This window comes from Cryptomeria japonica, unplaced genomic scaffold (genome assembly GCF_030272615.1).
Source record: "Cryptomeria japonica unplaced genomic scaffold, Sugi_1.0 HiC_scaffold_126, whole genome shotgun sequence".
Classification (NCBI taxonomy): Eukaryota; Viridiplantae; Streptophyta; class Pinopsida; order Cupressales; family Cupressaceae; genus Cryptomeria; species Cryptomeria japonica.
In genome coordinates this window covers 15013-22984 of record NW_026728948.1, presented here as the reverse complement: position 1 = coordinate 22984, position 7972 = coordinate 15013, and the positions used below count along the sequence as shown (strand labels likewise).

At 62.9% G+C, this 7972-nt stretch overlaps 1 non-coding gene across 1 annotated transcript; it reads right to left on the bottom strand.

Annotated features, from left to right (window-relative positions):
- On the bottom strand, positions 1–119 carry LOC131865863 (5S ribosomal RNA). Its single transcript, XR_009364501.1, has one exon. It is a non-coding gene; the product is annotated as a 5S ribosomal RNA (ribosomal RNA).
- Between the last annotated feature and the right edge of the window lie 7853 nt (positions 120–7972).

The following is a 7972-nucleotide window of genomic DNA, read 5'->3' as shown; positions in this document are numbered from 1 at the left end:
AGGGTGCAACACCGGGACTTCCCGGGAGGTCACCCATCCCAGTACTACTCCGGCCCAAGCGCGCTTAACTGCGGAGTTCTGATGGGATCCGGTGCACTAACGCTGGTATGATCGCACCCGTTATGAGCTTGTCGCAGTGTGTACTTAGCAAACCGCGACCCACGTGCGAATCCACCCCGGCCACCCACCCCCGTCGAGGTGCACACCCTCCCTCGCGAAGTGCGCCCCGTTCGCCAAGTGTGAGCCCTGCCCGGGTGCGCGCACCTTGCTAGGGCGTCGGGTGTGCACCCGGCCCGGCCTACGTGCGTGCACCTGGAGGGGGCGTCGTGTGCGTGCAGTGTCCCGTCTGCAACGCGGTGCCCACACACCACCTCGGGCGCAACGACCTGCGCTCACATGTGGGCCGAGTGCACCTTGGTGCATGTTCGGGGCGCCTCGGGTGCACGCTCGATCTTGCCCCGGTGCACCAAGGCGCTCGGTTTGCCCCGGGTGCGCACTTGGTGCAAGGTGGGCACCCAAAATAGGGATCAAGCACCAAAACACAAGTTTCGGGATGCAAAATGGGACCCAAGGACCACAAATGCGTTCCAAGACCCATGATGGGTCCACGAGAACAAAAATGTGTTCCGAGACTTAATAAACAAATATTGGGTTTTAGGAGAAGAAACATGCTCTGATGCCCAAAACGAGAATCGACCCCGAAAAGGCCACAGGCCAAAAGTGGGATGCGAGACAAAAAAAAATGGGACCCGAGGACCAAAATTGGGTTCCCAGGTCGAAGACAGGGCAACCGGACAAGAAACGACCTCTAAGGCTCGAAATGAGTCCCGACGACTAAAACTTGACAAGAAGCACCCATCAGGCACCCAACTCGACACCCATGGGATGCCGACCCACCCGGGCTTCCACCTAGCACACCTTGGCACCCACCCACCCTCGCACCCAACCTCGCACCCAACTTAGCACCTTTGAACCCACATTGGCACTCACCCTGACCCTGGCACCTTGGAACCCACATTGGCACTCACCTTGACCCTGGCACCCACCTTTGCACTCACCTTGGGACCCACCCTGGCTCCCACCTCGGCACCCACCCAGACACCCACCTTGGTTCCTTGGCACCCACCTTGGATCCTTGGCACCCACCCCGACACCCACCTTGGCACGCAACTTGGCTACTTGCCACCCACCTTGGCTCCTTGACGCCCACCCCGACAACCACCCCGTGACCTACCCTGGCTAGGGTTGGTGCACACCCACCCTGGTGCCCACCTTGGCACCCACCCTATGACCCACCTTGGCACGCACCTTAGTACCCACCCCGTTACCCACCCTAGGACCCACCCCGTGACCCACCTTGGCCAGGGTGGGTGCCTTGGTGCGCACAACTTGCCTGGGCTGCACACCAGGGCGGGCTCAAGATGGCACCCGCGTTCCGTTTTTTTTACTATCTTTCAAAACGGAAATTTTAAAATCTCATTTTTTTCTTTTTTTTGCCTTTTCTGGAAATTAGTGAAGGCAGCGCATCAAAGGTGCGCAATGCTGGTGCGAACCCGGGAGCGCTCCGATGTGTGCTCCAAGGTGCGGCGTGCACGAAGTCCGAGCCCGGTTTGCCCCGGGTGCGCACCTCGCGTGCACCTTCGCCGGGGTGAGCACCTTGGCTGGGTTGCGCGCCCTGGTGCGTACCAAGGAGCGCTCTGAAGTGTGCTCCAAGGTGCGGCGTGCACGAAGTCGGAGCCCGGTTTGCCCCGGGTGTGCACCTCGGGTGCGCACCTCGCGTGCACCTTCGCTGCGGTGGGCACCTTGGCTGGGTTGCGCGCCTTGGTGGGCACCATGCAGTGCACGAAGTCGGAGCCCGGTTTGCCCCGGGCGCGCACCTCCGCCAGGGTGGGCACCTTGGTGCGCACAACTTGCCTGGGCTGCGCATCAGGAAGGGCTCAAGATGGCACCCGCGTTCCGTTTTTTTCACTATCTTTCAGAACGGAAATTTTAAAATATCGTTTTTTTTTGCCTTTTCTGGAAATTAGTGAAGGCAGCGCATCAAAGGTGCGCAACGCTGGTGCGAACCTGGGAGCGCTCCGATGTGTGCTCCAAGGTGCGGCGTGCACGAAGTCGGAGCCCGGTTTGCCTCGGGTGCGCCCTGGTGGGCACCATGGTGCGCACCAAGGAGCGCTCCGAAGTGTGCTCCAAGGTGCGGCCTGCACGAAGTCGGAGCCCGGTTTGCCCCGGGTGTGCACCTCGGGTGGGCACCTTGGTGCGCATGCCTTGCCTGGGCTGCGCACCAGGGCGGGCTCAAGATGGCACCCGCGTTCCTTTTTTTTCACTATCTTTCAAAACGGAAATTTTAAAATCTCATTTTTTTTTGCCTTTTTCTGGAAATTAGTGAAGGCAGCGCATCAAAGGTGCGCACCTCGCTGCCCACCACGGTGCGCAACGCCGGTGGGCACCCGGGAGTGCTTCGAAGTGTGCTCCAAGGTGCTGCGTGCACGTTGTCGGAGCCCGGTTTGCCCCGGGTGCGCACCTCGCGTGCACCTTCGTCGGGGTGGGCACCTTGGCTTGGTTTGCCCCGGCTGCGCTCCGAAGCGGGGTTATTGGAGCGCCGCCTCTTTTTTTGTCGGAGCGTTTGGTGGGGTTTCTCGCATTGGCTCTTCCGAGGCCCGGTTGCCACCCTGGCGCGCACGAAGTCGGAAGTAGGGTTAATTGCCCGGGTGCGCACCTTTGCCAGGGTGGCACCTTACCTGGGCTGCGCACCAGGGCGGGCTCAAGATGGCACGCGCGTTCCGTTTTTTTCACTATCTTTCAAAACGGAAATTTTAAAATCTCCTTTTTTTTTTGCCTTTTCTGGAAATTAGTGAAGGCAGCGCATCAAAGGTGCGCACCTCGCTGCCCACCTTGGTGTGCTCTGAGGTGCGCACCCGGGAGCGCTACGAAGTGTGCTCCAAGGTGCGGCGTGCACGTTGTCGGAGCCCGGTTTGCCCCGGGTGCGCACCTCGCCTGCACCTTGGCCGGGGTGGGCACCTTGGCTGGGTTTGCCCAGGGTGCGCTCCGAAGCGGGGTTACTGGAGCGCCCCCTCTTTTTTTGTCAGAGAGTTTGGTGGGGTTTCTCGCATTGGCTCTTCCCAGGCCCGGTTGTTGGGTGCGCTCCCACCCTGGCGCGCGCGAAGTTGGAAGTTGGGTTAATTGCCCGGGCGCGCACCTTCGCCAGGGTGGGCACCTTGGTGCGCAAACCTTGGCTGGGCTGCGCACCAGGGCGGGCTCAAGATGGCACCAGCATTCCCTTTTTCTCACTATCTTTCAAAACGGAAATTTTAAAATCTCGTTTTTTTTTTGCCTTTTATGGAAATTAGTGAAGGCATCGCATCAAAGGTGCGCACCTCGCTGCCCACCTTGGTGTGCTCCGAGGTGCCCACCACGGTGCGCAACGCCGGTGCGAACCCGGGAGCGCCCCGATGTGTGCTCCAAGGTGCGGCGTGCACGAAGTCGGACCCCGGTTTGCCCCGGGTGCGCACCTCGCGTGCACCTTGGTGCGCACACCTTGGCTGGGTTGCGCGGCCTGGTGGGCACCATGGTGCGCACCAAGGAGCGCTCCGAAGTGTGCTCCAAGGTGCGGCGTGCACGAAGTCGGAGCCCGGTTTGCCCCGGGTGCGCACCTTCGCCGCGGTGGGCACCATGGCGTGCACGAAGTCGGAGCCCGGTTTGCCCCGGGTGCGCACCTCGCGTGCACCTTCGCCGGGGTGGGCACCTCGGCTGGGTTGCGCGCCCTGGTGCGCACCAAGGAGCGCTCTGAAGTGTGCTCCAAGGTGCGGCGTGCACGAAGTCGGAGCCCGGTTTGCCCCGGGTGTGCACCTCGCGTGCGCACCTCGCGTGCACCTTCGCTGCGGTGGGCACCTTGGCTGGGTTGCGCGCCTTGGTGGGCACCATGCAGTGCACGAAGTCGGAGCCCGGATTGCCCCGGGCGCGCACCTCCGCCAGGGTGGGCACCTTGGTGCGCACAACTTGCCTGGGGTGCGCACCAGGAAGGGCTCAAGATGGCACCCGCGTTCCGTTTTTTTCACTATCTTTCAGAACGGAAATTTTAAAATCTCGTTTTTTTTTGCCTTTTCTGGAAATTAGTGAAGGCAGCGCATCAAAGGTGCGCAACGCTGGTGCGAACCTGGGAGCGCTCCGATGTGTGCTCCAAGGTGCGGCGTGCACGAAGTCGGACCCCGGTTTGCCCCGGGTGCGCACCTCGCGTGCACCTTGGTGCGCACACCTTGGCTGGGTTGCGCGCCCTGGTGGGCACCATGGTGCGCACCAAGGAGCGCTCCGAAGTGTGCTCCAAGGTGCGGCGTGCACGAAGTCGGAGCCCGGTTTGCCCCGGGTGCGCACCTCGCGTGCACCTTCGCCGCGGTGGGCACCATGGCGTGCACGAAGTCGGAGCCCGGTTTGCCCCGGGTGCGCACCTCGCGTGCACCTTCGCCGGGGTGGGCACCTTGGTGTGCAGACCTTGGCTGGGTTGCGCGCCCTGGTGGGCACCATGGTGCGCACCAAGGAGCGCTCCGAAGTGTGCTCCAAGGTGCGGCCTGCACGAAGTCGGAGCCCGGTTTGCCCCGGGTGTGCACCTCGGGTGGGCACCTTGGTGCGCATGCCTTGCCTGGGCTGCGCACCAGGGCGGGCTCAAGATGGCACCCGCGTTCCTTTTTTTTCACTATCTTTCAAAATGGAAATTTTAAAATCTCATTTTTTTTTGCCTTTTTCTGGAAATTAGTGAAGGCAGCGCATCAAAGGTGCGCACCTCGCTGCCCACCACGGTGCGCAACGCCGGTGGGCACCCGGGAGTGCTTCGAAGTGTGCTCCAAGGTGCTGCGTGCACGTTGTCGGAGCCCGGTTTGCCCCGGGTGCGCACCTCGCGTGCACCTTCGTCGGGGTGGGCACCTTGGCTGGGTTTGCCCCGGCTGCGCTCCGAAGCGGGGTTATTGGAGCGCCGCCTCTTTTTTTGTCGGAGCGTTTGGTGGGGTTTCTCGCATTGGCTCTTCCGAGGCCCGGTTGCCACCCTGGCGCGCACGAAGTCGGAAGTAGGGTTAATTGCCCGGGTGCGCACCTTTGCCAGGGTGGGCACCTTACCTGGGCTGCGCACCAGGGCGGGCTCAAGATGGCACGCGCGTTCCGTTTTTTTCACTATCTTTCAAAACGGAAATTTTAAAATCTCCTTTTTTTTTTGCCTTTTCTGGAAATTAGTGAAGGCAGCGCATCAAAGGTGCGCACCTCGCTGCCCACCTTGGTGTGCTCTGAGGTGCGCACCCGGGAGCGCTACGAAGTGTGCTCTGAGGTGCGCACCCGGGAGCGCTACGAAGTGTGCTCCAAGGTGCGGCGTGCACGTTGTCGGAGCCCGGTTTGCCCCGGGTGCGCACCTCGCCTGCACCTTGGCCGGGGTGGGCACCTTGGCTGGGTTTGCCCAGGGTGCGCTCCGAAGCGGGGTTACTGGAGCGCCCCCTCTTTTTTTGTCAGAGCGTTTGGTGGGGTTTCTCGCATTGGCTCTTCCCAGGCCCGGTTGTTGGGTGCGCTCCCACCCTGGCGCGCGCGAAGTTGGAAGTTGGGTTAATTGCCCGGGCGCGCACCTTCGCCAGGGTGGGCACCTTGGTGCGCACACCTTGGCTGGGCTGCGCACCAGGGCGGGCTCAAGATGGCACCAGCATTCCCTTTTTCTCACTATCTTTCAAAACGGAAATTTTAAAATCTCGTTTTTTTTTTGCCTTTTATGGAAATTAGTGAAGGCATCGCATCAAAGGTGCGCACCTCGCTGCCCACCTTGGTGTGCTCCGAGGTGCCCACCACGGTGCGCAACGCCGGTGCGAACCCGGGAGCGCCCCGATGTGTGCTCCAAGGTGCGGCGTGCACGAAGTCGGACCCCGGTTTGCCCCGGGTGCGCACCTCGCGTGCACCTTGGTGCGCACACCTTGGCTGGGTTGCGCGGCCTGGTGGGCACCATGGTGCGCACCAAGGAGCGCTCCGAAGTGTGCTCCAAGGTGCGGCGTGCACGAAGTCGGAGCCCGGTTTGCCCCGGGTACGCACCTCGCGTGCACCTTCGCCGGGGTGGGCACCTCGGCTGGGTTGCGCGCCCTGGTGCGCACCAAGGAGCGCTCCGAAGTGTGCTCCAAGGTGCGGCGTGCACGAAGTCGGAGCCCGGTTTGCCCCGGGTGCGCACCTTCGCCGCGGTGCGCACCATGGCGTGCACGAAGTCGGAGCCCGGTTTGCCCCGGGTGCGCACCTCGCGTGCACCTTCGGCGGGGTTGCGCGCCCTGGTGGGCACCATGGTGCGCACCAAGGAGCGCTCCGAAGTGTGCTCCAAGGTGCGGCGTGCACGAAGTCGGAGCCCGGTTTGCCCCGGGTGCGCACCTCGCGTGCACCTTCGGCGGGGTTGCGCGCCCTGGTGGGCACCATGGTGCGCACCAAGGAGCGCTCCGAAGTGTGCTCCAAGGTGCGGCGTGCACGAAGTCGGAGCCCGGTTTGCCCCGGGTGCGCACCTCGCGTGCACCTTCGCCGCGGTGGGCACCATGGCGTGCACGAAGTCGGAGCCCGGTTTGCCCCGGGTGCGCACCTCGCGTGCACCTTCGCCGGGGTGGGCACCTCGGCTGGGTTGCGCGCCCTGGTGCGCACCAAGGAGCGCTCCGAAGTGTGCTCCAAGGTGCGGCGTGCACGAAGTCGGAGCCCGGTTTGCCCCGGGTGCGCACCTCGCGTGCACCTTCGCCAGGGTGGGCACCTCGGTGCGCACACCTTCTCAATGTTTTCTTGCCTTTTCTGGAAATTGGTGAAGGCAGCGCATCAAAGGTGCGCACCTCGGTGTGCTCCGAGGTGCGAACCCGAGAGCGCTCCGAGGTGCCCACGAAGTCGAAAGTCGGGTTAATTGCATTGTTTTCCCCGGGTGCGCTCCGAGGTGCGCAACATCGGCGCGCACCAAGGAGGGCTCCGAAGTGTGCTCCAAGGTGCGCACGATGGCGTGCACCTCTGGTGCGCACGATTCGGAGCTCGGTTTGACCGGGGTGCGCACACCTTGGCTGGGTTGCGCACCTTTTGTGCGCTCCAAGGTGCGCACGAAGTCGGAGCTCGGTTTGCCCCGGGTGCGCACCTTCGCCAGGGTGCGCACCTTGATGCGCACGCCTTGGCTGGGCTGCGCACCTTGGTGGGCGCCATGGTGCGCACCTTTCGTGCGCTCCAAGGTGCGCACGAAGTCGGAGCTCGGTTTGCCCCGGGTGCGCACCTTGGTGGGCGCCATGGTGCACTCCGAGGTGCCCAAGATTGGTGCGCACCAAGGAGCGCTCCGAAGTGCGCTCCAAGGTGCGCGCGAAGTCGAAAGTTGGGTTAATTGTCCGGTTTGCCTCGGGTGCGCACCTTGCGTGCACCTTCGCCAGGGTGGGCGCCTTGGTGCGCACACCTTGGCTGGGCTGCGCACACCTTGGCACCCGCGTTTCCTTCATTTTAAATTTTTTTTTTTTACAATCTCTCAAGTGGGAAATTCTATAATCTCAACTTTTTTTGCCTTTTCAGGAAACTTTTGAATGGAGCGCATCATTGGTGCGCTCCGAAGTGTGCTCCAAAGCTCTCTCCAGCTGCGTGCACCTGCCCCGGCCGCGCACCCGGCCCCGCCCAGCTTCGCTCACCTGTCCCGGGCGTCTGGTGCGGAACCTTAGAGTAAGAAACATCACCGTGCACCTTGGCCAACGTGCGCGACTCGACCGAGCGCGCACTGGCCGAGGTGCACACCGATTTCACCTGGGTGCGCGCGCAGCACCTCGGGCGCACCGGGGTGCGCGCACAACGCCCGGGTTGCACCGTGGCCTGTGTGCTCGGGGTGCCTCGGGTGCGCGCTCGGTGTCGCCCCCGCGCGCGCGGTAGTGCGGGCAGCGCACCCCGGCCCGGCCCGGCCCCGACGAGAACGCAAACGGGCAAAAGGTTTATTCAAATAGCATTGCGACGCCCGGCGAAAAACTAAAAA